At 38.2% G+C, this 23,485-nt stretch overlaps 1 pseudogene; it reads right to left on the reverse strand.

The window, feature by feature from the left end:
* Nucleotides 1-8,525: 8,525 nt before the first annotated feature.
* Nucleotides 8,526-23,485, reverse strand: part of LOC149168624 (uncharacterized) — a 66,708-nt pseudogene continuing 51,748 nt past the window's right edge.

Here is a 23,485-nt window from a genome sequence, read left to right on the forward strand (position 1 = left end):
TCTAGAACAACCCTCTCTTCCTTCTTTCGGACGGGGTACGGACTAGTCATATTTTTCTGCGGAAATCAACTTTATACCCAAGGTTTCCTCTGCCCAAGGCAGGCCAGGGTGCATGCCCCCTGGGTCCCAGTTATATCTTTCCAAATCACTCGCACTCATCGGGAAGTAGAACCGGGGGTGGAGGCATTTCTTGAGTGAATAAACCGTTAAGGGATGGTATTTGACTATTTGCGATGCGTGATCCTGGAAATGAAAGTTGGTCTACGAGCTTGACCATTCTTCCTTCGTGCGGAAAACACATAACTCTGAAGAGTGAGGACACTATTGCCTCCATGCAATATATATAGTCTCGTCCAAGGAGTAAGTTATAAACCAAGGGTCCCTGGACGACCATGACGTTCATATGAACTGTCTTCCCCTTCAATGTAATGGGAACATTGGGGAGAATCCCTAACGGGTGACTGGTTCCTTTATCAAAACCTGATAGATTTCTCATCTCAGGTAAAAGCGTCGGGGAACCCAGTGCTTTCCAAGCAATAGAGGAAAGGATACTCACATATGCCCCTTCATCAATGATGGTTCCAGCCATTACCATTCTGTAGATTTGGACAATGATTCTGAATGGTATACTGGCTGGTAACCGGGGTCTGCCTAGTTGATTCCAATCAAAGGATACAACTAGGTTGCTTGGTGGTGGGACCGAATACACGGCCGGATACGACCCTGACGATGTTCCTTCCTGCAATAAAGGAATGGGCGCATTGCCCTGATGCTCATCAGAGTCTGTGTTGATGAAAAGAATCTGGATGGTGTCATCCTTATTCTCTTCAGTGAGGGTGTCATTTGAAGATGAATCTTCAACGACGGTGTCATTTGAGGATGAAACCTCTGAAGGAAGAACCGGGTCAACTGCCGTTTCGACCTTTAGACTTTTGTCTGGTCTGGATTCAACAGGTTCATTCTCAATGACGGACACTTCAACTGACCACTTGAGCGGGCCAGCTGGATTTTCAACTATTGAGGGATTAGGCACGAGTTTTTGGTATCCAGGAGGAAGTCGTAACGGTGATACCGGACGATCTTCCAAAACTCTCTTCGCCTCATCTAAGAATGGACATCGGTGGATGGCGTGATCGCCTTCACACAACATACAGGGTGATCTTGGTCTCCCTTTTCGTCCTTCACTCTCGCTAGTTGATGGACTGCAATCAACATGACTACCAGAGGTTGATGCTACCGGATTGTGCAACCTGGGGGACCAGTCCCTTAGTATCCGGGGAATACAAGGACAATCACGATGGAAGTGGGTCCCTTTGCAAATGACACATGGCGATTTAGGCCCGGTCGGTGCAGTGTGTGGATTTTTGTCAGATGTCTTTTGCTTGCCCCCAGTTGCCTTCGCCATAGGCCCCTTCTGCTTCTTTTCTCTCTTCTTCTTTTCCTTCTTCTCCATGGGAGGCTGACTTTTGCCGGCTCTACCCTGCGAAGATGAAGGATCAGAGGAAGAATTGTAAGAGGTGGAAGGCTGGTGGGTAGCTCGAGACTGGTCTGAGTGTTGATTCGACTACTCAGGATTAGTGGCGATTTGAACTACATTAGTTGAAAAGAGCCATATAGGTAGGCCAATTGTCAATCCTGGAAGTGACAATGTGGCCATATGAGGCGCACCAACATCTCCCCAAGAGGAGAAGGGATTGGGACTTCCGCCAAGGTGACTTCCTTGGTTGGTGGGCTCCATACTTTTCAACTGAAAGATCAACGTGGGAATAACAGGTGATTATGTTCCGATTAAAATAAATTTTATTAACGACGCTTTAGACACAACTTTGCTTTTTCATGTTTTAAGAGTCGAGAAAAAGCTAAAGATGACTCTAGTCTCCTTCGATGTATTAACGAGCCCGAAGTGACAAATGCTCGGATGGACTTTTTCAGTTATAGAGTTTGAAAAAGGCCAAAAGAAACTACTCTGGAGTTCTAGGCAGAGGGTGTGCCAAACTTTTCGCGAAACCACAGAATACGTTTTACGGTACGGGTGGTCGATCTTCGTGAATGCTGTGTTCACTGCATCGCGATCAGTAGGGCGGCCGACACGGCTTCCTATGGATAAAGGCTTTGTTCCTATAGGGGTCTCCCAATATATACGCGACGGTACGTGGGAGCACAAGTCCGTATTAGTGCCACCGACTCTCAGGAGGAATCACCCACCTTCGTAGAGATCGACAGTCACTACGTTTAACGACGCCGGAACACGTCTCTACCTAGACCTCTATGTGTTTGCGTTATGTTTCAAAGCGTTGTTAAGTAAATTGGATTTATTTTAATGTTGATCTTGCTTAGCAGTTTGCCTTTAAGGATCACCACGAGATGTATGTAACAAATTCCTGAATGCAGTCTAAGATGAGAAGCAAACTTTTCAATCTTTCAACTTTGAAAATCTTAACTACTGAGGAGAAGAAAGGCAAATCTTTTCACACAGATCATAGAGCACACACTAATGCAAAATTTCCTAAATCAGCATGCAAACAGTCAAATGCAAAATGCACAATGCATGTATTTTCTTTTCTCTTTCTTAATGTTGATGTATTACAAAAAGAAAGTTGTTATATAACTTTGATTTCGATTTAAAGCGAAAACAAACAAGCTTGTCCAAAATCAAAAGACACCTTAAGATTTACTTGTTTAATCACTGGAAATACATGAAATCAAACCATAATGACGAAAGTAAAAAGACTAATCAGCTATGGACAGCAAACAAGCTGACTCTTTAGACCAGCAAAATGCCTAACACAGGTTCAGATCTAAGAGGCCAAAGAAAGACTAGTTCACTTTCGTTATGGGAAATTGTAAATGATGTAAGAAATACAAAAGAACAAGTACAATTTCGTTATATAACAGAGGCAGAATGATGGCAAGTAAGGTTGGTTTCAGGACAGGTACAAGACTGGTAACTGGCTGCAAAATCTATAGTGAAAACAGGCAAGAAAAAGGGAGGAAACCCCAAATGCACAAGGCAAAATTGGGCCAATGCAGGTGCTGCACAACCAGTCTGGCTCTCAGCGCAGGTAGCCCCTTCGGGACCTGCGTTGCAAAGCAGGTAGCCTGTGTACTACCTGCTTTGGAAAACGAAAGTTGCGTTTTCTCAGTTTCCGGGTCACAATTTTCTCAAAAATTCACAGTTTTTGCTCAAATCAGAAGCTATCAGTCAAGCACACACTAAGGGATGACAAGGAAGATGAAAAGCTATCACTAAGAGCTTACAAGGATCCTTGTAGATCAGCTCTTCAAATCATGAACACGCTCAGAAATGAGCTAGAGTAGCTGCCCTCTACTTCGCTTTTGATATAGTCAAAAGCTTTTCGATTTGGTACTCTTTTGTTCAGGAAACGAATAGCAAAATACTACAAACAATCAAACAGATACGATCCCCAGCGGAGTCGCCAGTTTGTTGTAGGGAAAAGTATCCGACTCGGATGACCCTATCCCACTCTAAGGGTGATAGTACCTCAGCAACAACTGTAAAGAAAACTACTTAAGGTTTACTTCTTTATGAAAGCAAGAGAGAATGAAGAAATGCACTAACCGTTTGCCTTGCGCTTAATGTCGAATCCAAACTCTTCTCTTTTCTTGCTTGCTCCCAGCTCCTTGCTCTTTTGTTGGCCCAGCTACAATGAGATCCTGCAAAATAACAAAGAAGGAAACTACAAGAAGCATGCAATCATAACTGATTCAAGGATTAGCATAAATCAAATATACAATTATCACAACACATCATTGAAACAAGTGCATATAGAAGAACCTCAATAGCTTTTATTAATGGAAGAAGTAAAGTTCTGAGAGTGTTACAACCATTGAAGGCCCCAATCCAGCAACACCTCCCAGCAGAAAGAATTTCTCCTCTTCACCTCCTTCAAGCAATCACCCAATAGTTCTATAGTGAAACCAACAGCATATCATTACTTTGCACAAAATTCCAGCCTCCTGAGCTCATAGGAGAGAGCTCAATATATAGATGAATTGAGAAAGGATGAGTCAGCTTGCAACTGATGTGTAGCTGCCTTGTGTCCTCTCTCTCTTCAGTTGATCTTCAGTTCTTGAGTCCACTTGGAGAACCTTGCTTCCACTTGGAGAAACAGAGCCTCTGACTCATCACAAGGCGAAATCCCTGATCCAAGTGTCATTTTTGGAAGATTCCAGAGCAATGACTCAGTGTGCCACTTGTCCCATCTCGCTCAGCGCAGGTGGCCTTTGTTCTACCTGCTTTGCAACGCAGGTACACCATGGAGGAGTTGAGTTTCAGCGCAGAAGCCTAGTGGAGCACCTGCTTTGATTTCAGGATTGCTTGTTTTTGAGTGTTTTCAGGTGGAGAACTGATCTGAGAGCTGTTGGTTTGCTGACCTCGTTCCTCTAGGGGTAGGAACATCATGTCTAGGGACTTTGGATCCCTTGGATTATTGACAATTCATGCCTGATGCTGCCAGGCACAAAATTGTCTATAACAAGATGTTAAAGGTGTTGAAGTACAGTGGTATGCCACAAATCATGGGGGATTCACTCACTGAACCTCTGACATAGCATGTGTGTTCGTGGCATACTAAACAATACCCTTAATTTGACTACATATTGGAAAATATCTCTAAAAATAACATTATTTAACCCCCTACCAATATAAATCCAATACACCTTCCCAATTTATAAAACCCCTATTTTCACTAAATATTATATGTATCCATTTTTTGATTCACATTTTTTATGCCCTTTTATTTTTATATCCTTGGTATAGTGACATGATGCCTCTCTTATGGCCATACATGCATTCTACAATGCACCTTTCTTCTTTTGATATACACTGTAAATGCATATTAGTTGCACCTTTCTTCTTTTGATAGGCATTGTAAATGCATATTAGTTCTCCCACAATGCAATTACTTAACCCACACTCAAGTACATCTCACTATGACTTGTGGCATTTAATGGCCGAGAGGATATGTACCCTATTGAGCCACCATACGTGAGAGAGGAGAAGGCCCCCTGGTTTCCAGCATACTCGAGAGAAAGAAGAGAAGTCTGCACCGCCAGAAAAGAGGGAAGTCACACCGCTAGGCCATGAGAGAAGATACCATCACAACTTGACACATCCACCCAACATGCATGGTACAGTACTACGACACAATATGGCACCAAATGATACACACTTTGAGGGTTAGGCACACTGCCTTCTCATTGATAATACTTGTCGCTTTGCCGAAGGGAAGTTCGGGCTTAGAATGAAAGTAAGGTTATTATTATTTCTTTGAGGAACAAGAACTGGTAATGAAAGGCCTTGCCTTAAGGTCAAGCTCTTCTTTTAGTTTGAGGGAAGTGTAACCTCAAGCTCAAGCTCTTATTTTAGGGACAGAGAGGTAACATAAGGCAGTTAACCCTTATGGGAGATTAGGTTTCATTAGGTTTCAAGGGGCAGTGAACAAGCTAGACTGATTCTACTGAATGACCCATCCAAGAAATCTAGCCATCGCCATAGCCATATCACCATCGTTGATCCTACAAGGTGCTTTCCCTGTCCTATTGATTAGTGTTGGGCTTGTTATTCTTGTTGTAATGCTCTCTCTGGGTCTTTTCTGTTCCCCTTCCCTTCTTCATTGAGCTATGTCATTGTTTTGTCGTTTGACAAGAACCCCATTATTTTGTTTTCCATGGTTATTTCATAGTTGGAAGGTATCATGGGGGTGGATAATCTATGATAGATAATAGAAAGAATGAACACAAGACCGAAGCAAAGAAATAATTTCAATCTTTATAAAGGAAGAGTACTATTCAATGGAAGTTGGGGAGGCAGGACCAGTGAACATGATAGGATGGACTTTCTTTGATTCTGATAGGATGGACTTTCTTTGATTCCAGATATAGAAGCATTGCTTTCCCTCCCACCTAGAGAAAGATTGTTGGCTAAGGCACACAAAGATCAACCATGTTTTAGGAAGACTGATTATGTGCATGTATATAAAATACATATAAATTGATCTATATGATGATGAAAAAACAATTGATGAATCTTTGTGAATAGGTTTGCACCAAATAAGGTGTTCAAGCACAATTATATACCCTTTAGATGCCACCTAGATGAAAGAAAACTATCTACAACCAAGGTTGGGGCCCCAAATCTCAAATCAATGGCGAAATCCCAACCTAAACATGCTTAGAAGAAGAGGATGGAAAAGTACCAACACATGCACTCTTAAGGGAATAACACGAAAGCATGAAATCACCTTTTGATTCACTGTCATCTCACCATTGAGATATGGCCTATCACTCATAGACTATGTAAAATGCAACAATGTATTGGAGATAACACAGAGGCATTAAATGAATGGACTACAACTAGAACATAAGACAAAATTTTGGTTGTAGAGGTGATCTGCTCCATTTGGCTAGCTCAAAACAATGGTGTATTCCAAAATAAACCTCCAAATGTCTACAATATTTTCTACATGTTGAAGGCAAGCATTACCTTATCATTCACCTCACTAAAGACAAGGCTTCCTTGCACTCTCATACCTTTTAAATACAATTCTAAAGGTCACAACCTAGCCAGACCCCATAATGGTGTATGAGACCCCTTACTTGTGGGACAAGGGACCCACCTCCGCACAGTGATTTGACCGCTAAGTCAATGAAGGCATACATACTCTACCCCCTCTAGTTTTGAACCTGTGACCTCTTAGGAGGAAACACATGCTCTTAACCATTAGGCCCACTCAATCTAGATATAGTGGATTTCTCTTTAAGGTCTCTTTTACAGAATTAGTGATTACATTGAAACCACATTGGAACTAACATCATATAGGAAATAGAAATGACCTTGGAAACAATATTAAGAACTAATATCACTTCCTTGAAATAGGAATGACCCTAGCATTTCTATAATCAAATAATCTCTTGAAAATATAAGCTAAACAATATTAAAGTAATGTCTTGAACACCAAGAACCAAGAGCCTTATCGCCCTATAACAAAGCAACGTATGCAAGATCAAATTTAAGGTCTAAAATTTCAACGAAACAGAAGTCATACAGTTTTGTGCCGTTAAGAAAAAAGTAAATCCACGCTTCCTCTAAACTCTACAAGGACGTTGGTTCTTGCCACTAATACAGTGAAGCCCTTTCTATTTTCCATGACCAGATTTTATAAAGAGAGGAGATACAATTCACATAAGTACCAAAACATTGATAAGTAGCTATAAAAACTACAATAGCCCATAAACATTATTAACATAATTATATACAAAAATTATACCACCAACTAAAGAAGTATTGTTCCCTTCCATTCCCACCTCAATTCCTATAGGTTATCACATTCAATTCAATAGAATGTTATCCTTATTGTGTCCTTACTCCATCACAAAAAATGTTTCATGGTCTACATAAGTTACATATGTTATAATACATGAAGAACGCAAAGAAAGCCTTGTGGAAGATAAATCTGACACTTCAAATCAACAAATCATGCACCACTAAATCAAAATCATTCAAGGTTAAACACACAAAAAATAGCTTTAGAACCCACTCCAACAGTAAAATAGATATAAAAAATGTGGGAATTGTTTATTTTTAATTTTTAATATTCTCTAAGGGTTCCCAATAAAATGCCTATAAATCAGCTATCTCATTATAACAAAGAACATGATCCAACAACTTGAAACTAATACTAAAACGAATATAATGAGGCCTTTCTTTGTAGAATAAGAAAGACAAATGGAACATAATCAAGAAGGTATTAGCAACACATAACTCCCAGAAAGACTCACCCCAAACATATTCTGCGTTGGTGTTACATTTGAGATTTGCTCCTAAATCCTGCTCTGTTTAGGTCTCAAGCTTCATGAGATGCAACAAGATAGAGACCTCGTCTAGGTTAAAAAGCTAAAATCAACACAATCTTGAACAAGAAAATTAGAATATTGGGGGTATAACCAAACACCTCTAGGATTTCAAAGCTACAGATATAATGGACTCTGAGAAATAACATTTTGCATCTCCTTGCTTCAGAGAATGTATAACAGGCAATAAGAACTATAAAGCATCTAAACCTAACCATTTTCCATACTACTGATAAATTGAATATATTGAGAACTAAATATAGCTACATAACAATTCATGGATAATTTGTTACATCATAAAGAAAAGACTAATAAAATCATATGCAAGAAGCTAAAAATTGTAGTGAACATTTATAAAAGGAACTAGATAAGTTAAATTTACAAAAAGTAAATTGATAAGAAATGCAAGTCAAAGAACCAAAACCATGGCAACTAATCGATGACTATGCAACTATAGCAAGAGTCGCTGAAAAAGCCAGGTTCCATTTTCGCTATGATATGTAGGATAGTAGTAATCTATCATTGCAATATTAAAGAAAAACTCTTAGAGTTTTCCTCCTCTCTTCAAACTCTAAACCTGGGGTAGAAATCCCAATGAATAATGTTTAAATTAAGAAGCTAACCTCCAACAATGCACAAATTACCATAGAAGTTCATCTGGATGCATTAAGTGGGGGTTCAGGGGTTTGTTTTACTGCAGTGTGGTTGGAAAGTGAACCAATCTCGTTTTCCATTTGTCCTTCTTGACCTTCAAGTATTTTTTCTGCATTTCCTTCACTGGCTCTGCATGTTTGACCTGGGCACAGTTCTCCAGTGTACATGTACCATCAAAACAATTCTCCTTTGTTACATCAATTGAATCTTGCTTGGGTTCCTGAGGCGGTCCTTACTCTCCAAATCCTTGCGCTTTTCTTCATTCTCTAGCACAGGATCTTTCTTTATGTCACCTTCTGCCCCTTGTGGTGCCATCTCTTCTGCCTTCTCATCCATTTTATTTATTTCTTCATTTTTGGACCCATGTATTTTTTCTTTGTTTTCTATTTCCCTTTTTTCATCTCTCTCTTCTTCTGCTTCTTTCTTCTTATAAAGATCATCTTTTCCCTTCCCTTCTTCTTCCTTTTTGTGATCATCATCTTCCCCTGTTTCAGCCATATCTTCCCCATGATGGGTATCATGCATTTCCTCTTCCTTACTAGCTTCTACTTATGATTATTGTTTCTATGCATCTTCTGAATCTCCTTTTGATTTTTTGGATCTCTTTGGTTTTTTCTTCGATTCACTTTCTGGTGTTTTGATTGGTGATTCCTTTACTTTTTCACTTATCCTTGAAGATATCCTTGTTGGTGTTACCTCACCTATGGTAGAAAGAAAATGTCAAATTATATTTTCTAAAAGATACATGCCAATATCCTCACAAAAAGGGTATGGATTTCAAACAGCAAAAAAAACAAAGACATGTAAGAACACAAGTTCAGATCAGGAAAAACCAATAAAATAACAAACTTTACCTGTGCTCCAATCAAATTCAAAGATAGAAGGCCCTCCTGGATTTGCCTTCAAGTACCACTCTATTTCCTTTTTTGTCTTGAATTCTTCACCTATTGGGGTGATAAAAACAACTTCATATTTTTTGGGTGTCCCACCCTTCTTTGGAACAAGTTGGAAAAAGAATTTCCAGAATTTCAACACAATACAAGATATACCATTTAATCTCTATAATCAATTTAGAAATTCATAAGATCAGCTCATATATGAATCCAAAACTTGTACTATGCACACTGCATCTACATTATAAAAATTCTTAAACAACTGAGCAATAAATAATATTTAGGACATGAATTTATTTGACAGCTAGTTAGGGCTTAATCTTTTAAATTTTCCACTCAAAATTTCGATTTGCATTGTGACAGGAAAGCAATATCTTCCTTTGGGAATGACACAAAAGAAAATTTAAGTATTTGAGTTGGTGTCTGAAATTGATTTGGTGAAACATGGGGCTCAAAACCTCACTTCATGCTTATTAAGCACTGAGTCCCTATTTATTAGGCACCCACATTCTCCTCTATGCTTGCACCTACATTTCCAACTTATCTCATTTATGTGAACAATCTTGACAATGCCACCAATCATTGTATAGGAGAAATGTGCAGGGTTAGAAGGAATACTCATCAAGGATGGATATGACAGACACACAAGGAAAGGAGATAGGTAGAAGAATATACGCCAATGAGAAAAAAATTAGTTTATATGGCGGAATAAACTATTAACAATTGCATTCTATAGTTTTCTTAGGAGAAAGAACCGCAAGTATGTGGCTCCATGCGTGGAGGATAGGAGGTTTGTCTAGGAAGCATATCACTTAATTTTGGGTACAGATTTCTTGTTGAATATAGCCATTGTCAGAGAATACATGTTGGATGTTTTTCTGTGTTGTTTGGTGAGGTTTATCTTTGTTACAGACTGTAGGAATAAAGTTGCTACAGTAGCTTGTTGCTAAGACTATTCAGTGGGTATAAAGGCATGCATAAGTCCTCTCTAGGACGCATATTCCTAGGCTTGAGTGTAGACAGGTCAGAATTCTTCCATGTAGTTTGGGACTATTTCAAGATTCGTTGAGGAGGAGCTACCAAGCTCTAAATCAGTGATTGGGTGTCTTCTATGGATAATCACAGTAATTTAGGGAGAGGAGAATGAAGATTGAAGCTGACAGCCCTACCCAGTGACCAGGATTACCATCAACACATGAAGCTAACTGTGTTTGTGCCCTAACTAGTATTCATAATTGCAGTATAGAAATCTCCAACATATAGGAGGATATACTTAAAGATTGAAATCTTCTGTGATCCTTGGACATAGGGTCGAACCTCTGTAGATGCTTGATTGAAGTATTACAACCCTCATTTTAGAGGATTGTATCATTCTTAAAATAATAATTTCTCTTTGAGATTCTCAGATACCTGGAACGTTTCAGATGACAGCTATGGTTTCACATCCATCTCATCCCTTTTTTTTCATTGCATATCTCTGAGCTTTTAAAGCCGAGTTGTTAAAGGGTATATTGAAGACAACCGAGTTTGAGCATGAGTACTGGATCTTTGCTGAGAGTTTGTTGACAATTTTGAATATAAGGATCAACCTTGATTATCCTATGTGGCATACTTCTTGGGAAATTTTTCAGATCAAATAGCAATATTAGATAATCAATGATTGTATTACTCTAACTTTTGTAGTAGTTTTTTTGGGGATATATGTATATATATGTTATCAACATAATCCATCAGGTCTGTGAAGTCATTATGGGATATGTATTGATCACTTGATATCTCAAGGCAATACGTCCTTTCTTCTTAATACCAACTCTAAGGTTCTAAGTGACCTTGCTCTGAACTTGATTTAAGAATCTTAATATCTAATGATGATGTAATCCTAGAAACATTTGATTGATGCTTTTCTTGAAGGTATCTTGGCTCATTGAAATCAACAATTAACTTCCCCACAAGAATTTTGGGCTATGCTTAAAATCCTGACCTATTAAGTTTTCTTGTTGGTAAGTAAGGCATCCATATTTTGTGCTAAGAGGTTCATATTTGAAGATTGAAGTCGAAGCAAACAAAAATGTAAGGAATTCTATTACATCTCATATTTGATGCCTTGACAACCTTATCCTATCTTTGACCTTGATATAAAATTATAGTATCATTTTCTTCAAAGTCAAATGCCTTATCATATTGTGAATTGTGTCTCTTGGTTGTCAAATCTACTTGACCTTCTCGCTCTTGAATTATTGAAAGCATTAAAAGCTAAGAATGGAACATCTCCAAGAGAAAAGGTATCAGCTTGATGGAAAGTCATTTTGAAATCATATAAGTGACAACTGAATTAGGACAATTTTATGAAGATATGTCTAAGATTCAAGTTGAAAATTAACTGCGTGCAAAAGTTGTCGTCGAATCATTAATAAGTGTAAAATGGTTTTTCTCTTGTTGTTAAGTTGTATCACTAATACACATCATCGGCTGAATGTTGCGGTGAACCTATCAGAGGCTGAAACATTCAGATCGAGGACACAGCTTGTTTTCGTTGATGAATATGTATAAGGAAATGTTGAGATTAGTTACTGTTGGACATGTATTACTATTATCTCTGGAATAAAACTAAGAAGCCTTGTTAATAAAACAATGCTCTTATGGACCATATTGGTATATTGAGTAATGATGGGGTCGTCCTGAAAGTATGAAGATCTGTAATTATCAAGGATAGTATCCTGTGCAGTAAAGATACAATATCAGTGGCACTTTCTATGAATGACATCCCTGTACATGCACCACAACATCATTTATGCTCTATTTTTAGCCCACCATTTTGTATGATATCGCTACAAGTCTAGTAGAGGTGGTGATATAATGTAGGCCCTATATGTTGATGCCTGTGTTACAAGATAGTTCACAATCAAGTTGTAAACCAGTCAAATGAATCTTTTGAAGCTTTTATTCTTGAAGATCAGCGAGGAAAAGAATGGCCTTTGTTGAAACCATCCCAAGAAAGATGTCTTCTCCTGATTAAAGAAGAACCTTGTCAATTATTCAGAAAGTTCCTCCTTGGTCTGGAGCTTCCTTGAAGCCCATACGAGAAGCTCAGGAAATTAAACATAGCAAGGTTCTACTATAAAATCTTTGGATTAATAGCAGGTTGAAGATGAACCTATGAAAACAATTTGATTATGAGGGAGATATGATTCAGTTATTGATGGCATATGTCCTACAAACGATAACCCTCTGATTTATCAAAGTAAGAGGGAGATTTTTCTTAAGGGGTCAAGATGAAGGGCTCTAAGATTAAAAGGTTTGATAAGATGGAGATGTTGTTAATTTGGACATAGTCATCTTATGAGGTATGATTAAATTGTTTAAATGAAGTGTATTCTTCCAAGACAAGATGTTGTTATTTTGAATAGAACAAAAATAGTTTGCAAGGCTCCCATGACAAAATGGACATACCTATGTATACCAATATAAATGGTAAATATCTTGAACATATTCAACTATAGCAAGTTGATTTTCATTATCTACTTTGTCAATGTTGGGCAAGTCCCCTTCCTCTTCCATGACATCCTGCTCAATGGATCTAGATGCAAGTTGTTTAATAAAAACCATTGGATGGAAATTGGAGCTATGGATTAGATAAACCCTTCACTTGATTTTGCAAACGAACAGAGTGAAACTCAGTGAATAAGAACCACCATCTACACATGCTAAAATAAGAGCAGTGGACCAAATTCTCCTAACCTCACTTTTGTCAATTAGTGTTGATGTAAAAGCTCATGGAAGCCTTGTCTTCCTTTTTGGTGCATCAGTCATTGGCATTCTTCTTAAGAAACCTTTAGCTACAGGTGGGCAGAACCTAGACTTGGATGCATTTGAAGCAGCTTTGCCTGAGATCTTAACATTTTAAGGCCTTGGTGGTCTCCCTAAAGATAAAGTACATTTGCTAGAGAGGCTAGTAGTAGAAGGCCTCCCTGAAGCTGAAGCGTGTTTACCTGAGAGGCCAGTAGTAAAAGACCTCCCTGAAGTTGAAATGTTTTTACCAAAGAGACATTAGTATAAGGCCTGCGTTGTATCCTTAAACTCGATGGATCATTACTTGATACCTCAACATTCTAAACCCTTGGAAGATTTCCTAAAACTGATTCACGTGTATGTAAGGGTCCAACATTGGAAATCCTAGGTGCTTTTCTTGAACCTACTAGATGCTTGAATTTTGAAACCAAAGTTGATCTAATGCTTCCCTTTTCATCTTTGTTCCTCTGTGGCCCCAGTGGTTGAATGGCAGCAAAACAAAACCAACGGAAGTAAAATAAATACATGTAAACCATCCCAACTAAACAAACAAGAAAAGAGCCCTATTATTGACCTCAATATATCCACACGCAGTTACCGATTTGAAACAGAGGCCAACATAAAAATCCCAGTAGTAGTGAACTCATATCATTCACCTCATGCTGCATACTAACATCTGGGGATTGATATATGATAAATAAATTAGACAGTTGTTTAATCACAGACAATTTATACAACCATGGATGATGTACATACCATGGACGATGACTTTGTTGTAGCACTCGTATTCTTGACATTGACACCAAACCTCCTACACACCCAATTCTAATTGTTAACTCTAATTGGTAAAAACCCAAAAATATTTGCAAAAGACCAAAGCATCATATTGGGAAGTTGACTCTACCTTGGAATTTTCTTATCAACAAGCTGATTCTGCTTCCTAGATTTCCTGTGGACATAGAATTACACACCGAAATCATCACATACACATTTTTCTTAATCAGTCCCTGCCAGAAGAGGGTTTAAAATTCCTGAATAAGAATATGGCTAGAGAAAATTGTTTAACCAAAGAGGCTAAGCTCACAATCAAAACTTCTTTATAAAACTGAAGTTTCCACTATGTGCTGATAAAACATGAGTACTACATAAGGGTTTTGAAAATTTAAAAAAAAAAATACATATGTTCTAGGAATGAAAAATCTTGCTTACTATAGCTTGATCTCATCACCCCCATTGGGTTTTGAAGCATGGAACCCTAGGTTCCCAATGTCTGATAAAACCCTTCTAGGCCTCGTTTCGGCCTGCGTCACCACTACATCACAGAGCATGCATATAATCTCTATAAAATCAATCTTTGCTTTACACTAGTCATATAGAGCCATTGATATTCATATAAACACTAATAAAGATGTACTACATATTTGCTGATATTAGGTTTTGGTATGGGGTTTGGACAGCAGAATACTGTAAAATACCTTTTCTAGCCATGGGCCTATTGGGCTTCGCCACCCTATTTTCAATTCCAATTTTGGTTTGCTGAAAAGACAAACACGAAGCATTCAGTAACTATTGAACAATCAAACCCCTCCAAAACTGATAAGGAAGCTATAACTGAGCGTGATCCTGACCTTAAACATAAATTCAAGAATTCTAAAACCTTACCAGGCATCTTGGAGATTCTGGGATAATGGAGAGACCAATAAGCAACACAAAACTGGGAACTAGCTCTACATCACCTCCCATTGACAACCTACCTGACTCAACAACGCATATTTTTTCTTCTAGTTGTGTTCCCGGGAGAGATCATAGGTATGTTTTGTATGAAAGTTTGTGAAAAGTGGCCACCAAGTGGCCTTATTTCATTTTTTGGAGGTGATATGTCATGCTATAAGCACTTTTCTATGTATTTTCCTTTTCCAAACCATGAAATAGAAATATATGCATTCTTTCTTTGGAAAAATGAAATCAATTAAAATTTGCATACCATTCACCCTATCAAATTCTTGTCAATCCAAAAGTTGCAAAAGATCAGATACCATTCACCTTAAAATAGCCCTTGCATCATACGCACACATTGCAAGGCCCATCAAACAAATATATATAAATGTAGGCAAAAATAAGAAAGCAAAGTGCCATCACCCAAACAATCTACCAGAAGCAGATATCTCAATAAAGTTGCAAATAATTTAAAAAAAAACTACCATCACATGTCCAAAATCTTTTACAAATAGTAATTAATGTTAATGTCATTTAGTGAAAGCACTAAAAGGAAATGTCCAAAATATGATTGCGGATTCAATTGACAATAATAACCAAGTGCAATTTAACTGTTGTAGACCCCATGCACATGGCCAAAACATAAATACTTCCAAAAAGACTTTGATGACACATTTGAACTATAGACTCTAATTTATATGTCCAATTTAAAAAATAGGAAAGTCAACTACCACATAAACATTCAAAATAAAATTCACTTCATGTGCTAGACGTTGCTCTGGTGTAAATTTGTTGACTTGAGTGAGCAAAAACCATCATGACTGAAGCTCGTGCCATCAAATCCTTGATATCCTTTCTAGCAAGTGAACCATTAATCTAAAAATTCAAGGAAAATGTTAACATTAGTGAGAAGAACCACATACTTATCCACAAAACATATTCATGAAAAAGGAACCACCTCTTCTTGTTTTTCATGATTAAATGGACCAACTTCAGAGGGACCAAATTAACATTTGAATGAAACACAACTACAAAAGGATGAATGACTAGTGAAAGAAACTTACACCAAAAAGAAGGTAGCAAAAAAAGGTTGAGTTATCTCGAACATTCACCATTTGAACTATTCACTAGACCTAAAACCAAAAAGTACAAAATTAACATCAGATTCATATGAACAAATCAACAAAAATACAACCAATAATTATTTATAAATGATCAAACATATGGAAATACATAAGGAAAGAGAAAGTAGAATGTTTTGAAAATCTACCTTGTTCAAATTTTTCACAAAATCTGAAAAAACTTTGTAATCACATTCTTCTAATTTGTATGTATCATTCCTAGCATTGTATGATAAGTTTGTGATTGCTATAACAGATTCAAGTTGTACAAAAGCATGATTTGTCAAATCATACTTATACATGTGTTGCCCCTTTATTCTACTATACCAACATAATTGAAACTCGATGCCTTCTAATCTATCCAAAAGGTCAATGTCATTATGGTAATCAAACACCCTATTACCATCCATCTTCCTTATTCTTTGAACCCTTCTAATCTACCACGTTCCACAAGAAAAACCTTGTTTTGTACTTCTAGAAACACCTTTTCTTGCAATACATTCAGTGGGGGGAATTGAGTTGCTTTCAAACAACACCCCACACTCTGATCCAATTCCAAAGCCAATTGAAACACCCTTTTGTAGAGCCTCCCCATCTCGCCTAAAGTATACCCAAGTTCTCACTTTTATCAACCTATCTTTGGATAACGTCAAATTTCCATTCAACTGACTAACCAAAAATGCTTTAAACATATCCTTACCATCAAGATCCACCACTAGCTTTATCGTTTTGCTCCATTTTCATCAATGGAATCTAAAATTTCATCCAACTCGTGTCTCCACTCACTTTCCATTATTTGCAATTCACTTTCATTGTGTACCAATGATGATGAACATTGGAATATAGAGTTGGAACAACTCGGTGGAGAAGAGTCAACTACTTCATCCACAATTTGGAATGTTGGATAATTTTGATCCCCTGTCCATGGTTTAACCCACCAAGAAGACTGAGCGTAATTTTTTGGTTGCATTCCAAGAGTTGATAAAATGTCTTGTGCATCCTTCAATCCAATCTTAAGGGCTTTTACAATTTTAGCGTCTGTGGATATTGAATCATATTGAGACAATAGATCAATGTTTTGTATTGTTTCTTGGTGCAATCTATTCCAAATGATTTCTTGCTTCTTATGATATTTATTAAAATGAAGCCCTTGGGGATTTGATTCTTCTTCAGCAACTCTATTAAGGGTTCCAACAGCATGAAGAAAATCAGTGAAATCATAGACCCTTGTTTCAGGGAAAACTAGTTTCGATTCAAACTTCTAGTCTCACTAAGACAGGTAGCTATCTTAGAAACAAACAATGAAAGCTTTTCAAGAGTTCCTTTAAGTGTGATAGATGGAAGAGAAGAAGAGAGGACCAACCTGGATCTTCCGCTTTGATCCTAGCTTGATTTCTCCTTTCCTTGATAGAATTTGCCACTTCTCTCCTACTTGTCCCGCTTCAAAGAGTACCCAGTTGTCTGATCCAGCATCATCCTCCCAGTTGTAGAAGCCCGCTTCACCTCATGAACAAGCAAATCACCCAACAATGCAATGTCTCTTCTCACCAACAAACCAACAGCACTTCCTTACAAAATACAAAATTCCAGCCTCTAAATCTCTCAGATGAGGGATCCATTTATAGATGTATTACAAGGGGGTGAGTCAGCTCTGGGTTTTTTATTAGTGTCATTCCACTGATAGTTCTTGGTTCCACTTGGAGATTTTATTGATCTCTTACTCATCCCTGGGCGAATTCAGAGAGGCAAGTGTCACATGAGAAGTTTCTGGAATATTCCATGATCATCCGCCTAGCAAACTATCTCTGCCATTTGTCTATTCTAGCTCATCGCACCCCATAGAAGGCCATTTCAGTATGCATCACACCTGGCCAGTTAGGCAGTCAGTATGCATCACACCTTGCCCATGGAGCAGTCTGTATGGTCCATTTTTGGCCAGTTCTGAGTAGTTTTTTAAGTGGAACTTCTGGGCAATGATGTAATCAGTTGACCATGATCCTTTAGGGTGTGAAACAACACTTTTAGGGACTTAAGGATCCCTTATTTTATGGACATATGAGTTTGGGGTTGCAATGCCCAAATATGTCTATAACAGCTGCCCCCTAAAGCATGAGATCGTAAATCTTCTGATGTCGGGTAAAATGCTTTATTCATGAGGGTCCAAGGTATTCGTACTAGAAGGTGACCTGTATAAGATACAATATAATACATCATCATCATATTATTTTCATGATCTAGCTGAGGCGAGCATTCCCATGCTGAGCTTTATAAATTCATTTTCATGTACATAGGACAGACAATCGTCTGTTGTTGCACTCTGGTGATTCTTTGCATGAAGAGTCATCTTCCCTGGCTTAGATGAATATCTGTGAAGCTTCTATGTACAATTGATGTCTTTATTTTCCTGAATATATCGCAACTTGGATGGATGAAACTAGATCCGGGGTCTTCAAAACTTTTCCAATCTTCACCCGATGTACAAGTCGATCCATGTGAAAAGATGTTCTGAAGTTGAACATGGAAAGACATCGCCTAATTACCAGCCAATGATGTAAGCTGTTAACAGACGCGAGAGGAGTCACCAATAATGATGATGACCCTCAAGGTACTACAGTACAATTCACATGGTGTGAATATATGAGCCAATGTTGAACACCACACAATGTCTTTCGGTCGAAGGTCATTGATGTAAACCTGTCGCCGGAAGTGAGAAACTTGCCATTGAGGCATGCAAGCTTCAAAGTACTGAAAGGGTTGTTTCTAAGTCAACTTCTTGGATAATGAGCTGATTTCGACAAGAAGTGACCTGTCGTAGGAGGGCCTTGATGTCTCCCACATATACGATGCGAAATGGAGCAAATGATTTTTGTGGAGGTGAAAACGATCTGATGATATAAGGTTCAGGAATGGCAGCCATGAAAAATGAAGAGTGGATGTAATGCAATGGATGAGACATTTTCTGGATGGTGAATTATCTGAATGACTTCTCTTGAACATATTGGCGACACTGATATGGACTGGTAGCGTTAACCCCATGGATGGCATGGCGGACCAATGGTGACGGTGAACAAAAAAACCCAACCCAACTCAATCACGGTGATGGAGTGAAAGTGTCATGTTCAAGAGCAACCTGCTACCAATAGAGTTCTTCAAGTTTTCTTCCCATTTTTCCCCAGTCATTTCTAACCAGTACCTATTTATTTTTGACAAGCTTGAGGAGAATAACATATGCTTGGTCTATAATTTTCCTTTCAGGCAAACCTGTCGCTTTGTGTTTAGTGAGCCTAGCGTCAGTGAGACTCGTTCGTGTCTGGGTGGACAAGTTTTTCGCTATTGTTTTAACGAGTTTAACGACAAAGATGACTCGGTCCTTTTCATGTTTATAGAGTTTGAAAATGGACGAAAAGGAGACTCCAACAGTGATTTTTTGTGGCATAATCCCTTAAGTCTGAAAAAGTGTAAAATAATACGAAAGGGATGACTTTTCGATAGTTTTAATGATCCAAAAAAGACAAGCGCTCGATCTTTTTTTTAATAATCCCTCAAGTCAAAAAATATTAAAATATATGAGAGGGATGGCATTCCCCTCACTTTAACGAGTTGGGAAGGCCAATAGCATGACAATCTTTTTATATTTAACGAGTCTAAAAAGATTTTAAAAGAGACTCATTTTTAGAACAAGTGGTATTTTTGGGTAGCAGTTGGTTCCAAGTAAGTTTGGAACTTCTCAAAACATGGCAGTTGAAGAGGGTGGCAATCAGAATCACTCATCGCAGATGTTCCTCAAAAGGGTAAACAATCAAGTGGAAGTGTATGGTCAGCCAAACGAATGGAGGTGACGGAAGGAACACAACCAAAGTTCAAAAGGCAGATACCAAAGCGATCACAAAGGTTATTTACCAAAGGCGGGTTTATTTTTTAATGAGCTTGAACCTTGTGCCAACATGTGCTTAGTGTAGGTTGATTTTTTAACGAACCTGAACCTTGCGGGAACATTGCTCATACCAGTCTTTTGATAATGTCTCTTGGTAGATTTATTTTTTAATGAGCTTGAACACTACTATAACATGTGCTCATGACCTTTTTATGCAAGCTAGAAACGACCGAGCTACGAGGTTAAAGGGTTGAGAACCTACAAACTAAGAAAATCAAAGGTCATTTTTCACTTACATGCAAAGGTTTGCATGCCCCCAGGTCTTTCAGTAAAAGGAGAGTTTCCAGGTTACCAAATGGAAGTCCCTGCGGTTAGGCAGGATTGTTTCTATTGGCCGACAAAAACTCTTCCTTTGCTTTGTCCATCGAAATAGACGAAGGTGATTGTTGTGAGCTTCCAATCACGTAACATACGAAGGTGAATGCTGTGAGCTTCCATTCACAATTGTACAAAGGAAATAATTGTGTCAGACTGATTACATAACCTATACGGGAATGTTATTCGGTCCAAGTATTATGACCTTTCAAGAAAATCTCTCTTTTCCTCTGGGTTCTTCTGTCGAAGCAGACTAGGGTGCATGCCCCCTAACCTTCAAAACACTCACCGAACTACTCACTATAATTAGATGGATGGAATGAAGGTTGAAGGGACATTGTTGATGTGAAGAGACCATTTAGGGATGATGGTTGGTTCATAGCTGTGTTTGAGCCTGGAAATGAAAGCTGGTTGATAAGTTGTACCAGTCTGCCTTCATGTGGAAAACACATCACTCGAAAGAATGTGGAAACAATAGCTTCCATGTTATATATATAGTCACGTCCAAGGATTAGATTGTAATCTTGTGGACCTTGGACTACCATCACGTTCAAATGAACGGTTTTCTTTCTCAAGTTATCAGCAACTTTGGAAGGATCCTTGATGGTCGATTGGTTCCTTTGTTGAAGCCTGACAAATTTTGTTTTTCAGGAAAAAGTGATTGCGAACCAAGCGCTTTCCAAGCAGTTGAGGAAAGGATACTCACTGAAGCCCCTTCATCTATAATAGTGCCAGACACAATCATTTTGTAAACTTGTACTATGGTTCGGAATGGTACATTAGATGGAAGGCGAGGTTTCACTAGTTGATTCCAATCAAAGAAAACAACTATACTGCTCAGAGGAGGTACCACATAAATGTCAAGATAAGTTTCATGAACTGGGGGGGTCTCTTCCTATTGTGAAGGAATGGGTGGATTACCCCAAATTTCATTTGACTCTGTATTGACAAAAGGAATTTGAACGGTGTCTTTCTCATCCTCTTTGGAAACTATATCATCTGAAGGTGGATTTTTTAAAGGCAAGACTGGGTTGACTGCCATCTCGACCAGTTGATATTGATCTGGTATGGACTCATAAGGTTCACTTTCAATGATAGGCAATTCGATCGACAATTGAGAATCGAGTTTTCAACTAGCAAAGGACTTGGCAAGAGTTTCTTGTATCCAGGTGGAAGTTGCTGCAGTAAAGCAGGCCGGTTATCCAAAATGCTTTTGGCTTCATCCAGAAAAGGACAACGGTGAAGAGTATGATCACCTTCACATAACCTACAAGGAACTCTGACTTTTCCTTTCTGTCTGTTCACTTCATTTTCACTAGTTGATGGTGCGCTGTCAACCTAACTGTCAGGGGTTGATAACAGTGAATGGTGCAACCAGGGAGACCATTCTCTCAAGATCCACGGGATGCAAGGGAAATCTTGATGGTAATGTTTCTCCTTGCAAATTGCACATGGAGTTTTTTGTTTGGAATTTTTAGTGTATAGATTTTCGCCACATGATGTCTAGTCGTTCCCTTGTTTAGCTGGCTTCTTCTTCTTCTCCTTCCCTTTCTTTCTCTTCTCAGCTACTTGGTTTTTAGTGTCACTAGTTTCACCAAGTGAAGAGGAAGAAGGGGAAGGAGAAACAAACGAAGTAAAAGGTGAAGGGGTAACTTCAGTATCATCTGGTTGCTGTTTAGATTGTTGAGGAATTACGGTGTTTTGAATGACAGAGGTCGAGAAAAGCCATACTGGCAGGCCGATTGTGATTCCTGGAAGGGACAATGTAGCCATACATGGAGAACCAATATCTCCCCAAGAGGAGAAAGCAATAGGATTCCCTCCTTGAGGGATTCCTTGATTGGTAGACTCCATTATCTCAACCTCAGATCAACGAAGGAACAGGGATGTTATTCTGATTAAAATAAATTTTAAAGACACTTTGACGCAACTTGCTTTTTCAATTTTACGAGTCGAGAGAAAGCTAAATGTGACTCTAGTCGCCTTCAATTTTTAATGATCCTGAAGTGACAAGTGCTCAGATGGACCTTTTCTTTTAAGGAGTCGAAAAGGAACGAAAGTGACTGCTCTGGAAGTCTAGACAGAGGGTTTACCAAACCGGTCATAAAACTGCAAAATACACCTTGGTGATAAATTATAGACAAATTACCAAGGACTTATGTACGGAAGTCAATCTTCCCGAATGTTGTGTTCAGTGCATTACGATCGATAGGGCGGCAAACATGGCTTCCTAAGGATAAAGGATATCAGCCTATTGTGGTCTCCCAATATATACTCAACAATACAGGGAGCACAAGTCCGTACTGGCACTTGTCGTATCAAAGAGGAGGAATCACCCAACCTTCGATGAAAACGATAGTTACCAGGTTTTACGACGTCAGAACACATCTCTAGCCTAGACTTCTAGACGTGTTGTGTTAGGTTCCAAAGCGTTTTTATGTTCATTGAGGTTTATTTTAGAGTTTATCTTGCTTAGAAGTTTGTCTTTCAAGGTTCACCGCGTGATGTGGATGTGAAATTCCTAAATATGCAATCCAAAATGATAAACAGTCATTTATGTTCTTTTAGCAATGAAAATCCTAGCTACAAAGGAAAGAAGATGATGATTTTCTTTCAGCAGAGAGCATAGAGCACACACTAAATGCACTTTCCTAAATCAAATTTCGCATGTAGTCAAAATGCAAATGCACATGCATGTATTTGTTTTCTACTTCTTTAATGTGTGAGTGCCAAAAAAGAAAGCTAAGTACAAATGTGAACTATTTTCTTTCAAAGCGACAATACTAACAATTTTCTTTTCAAAATGAAAGGAAGACTAAGACGACACTTATCGATTTCGAATTGAAAACTGTTTTTGACACTTCAAATACTAATAATTTCAAATCAAGAACAATGACAAAAGTACAATCAACTATCTAGAAGAGTAAGACTTTACAACACTCTTCTTTTGATTTAAATTGACAATTACGACACTTTCATCAAAAATGACAGTTCGATTAGGCTACTTTTGACAAAGGAAGACTATAAATGATTGAAAAATACACAAAAACATTTACAATTCCTAACTGATGGAGGCTAAAATAATGTGAAGGAAGAAGGTTTCAGTAAGAAGGTACTGATCATGAACAGAAAAACTACTAAATAAAGCTGAAAGCAAGGAGGAAAAACCAAATTTCAAAGAATAAAAACAG

Source organism: Pinus tabuliformis, chromosome 4_2 (assembly GCF_031772625.1).
Source record: "Pinus tabuliformis cultivar Carrire ecotype Pingquan chromosome 4_2, CPIR1, whole genome shotgun sequence".
In the NCBI taxonomy this organism is placed as follows: domain Eukaryota; kingdom Viridiplantae; phylum Streptophyta; class Pinopsida; order Pinales; family Pinaceae; genus Pinus; species Pinus tabuliformis.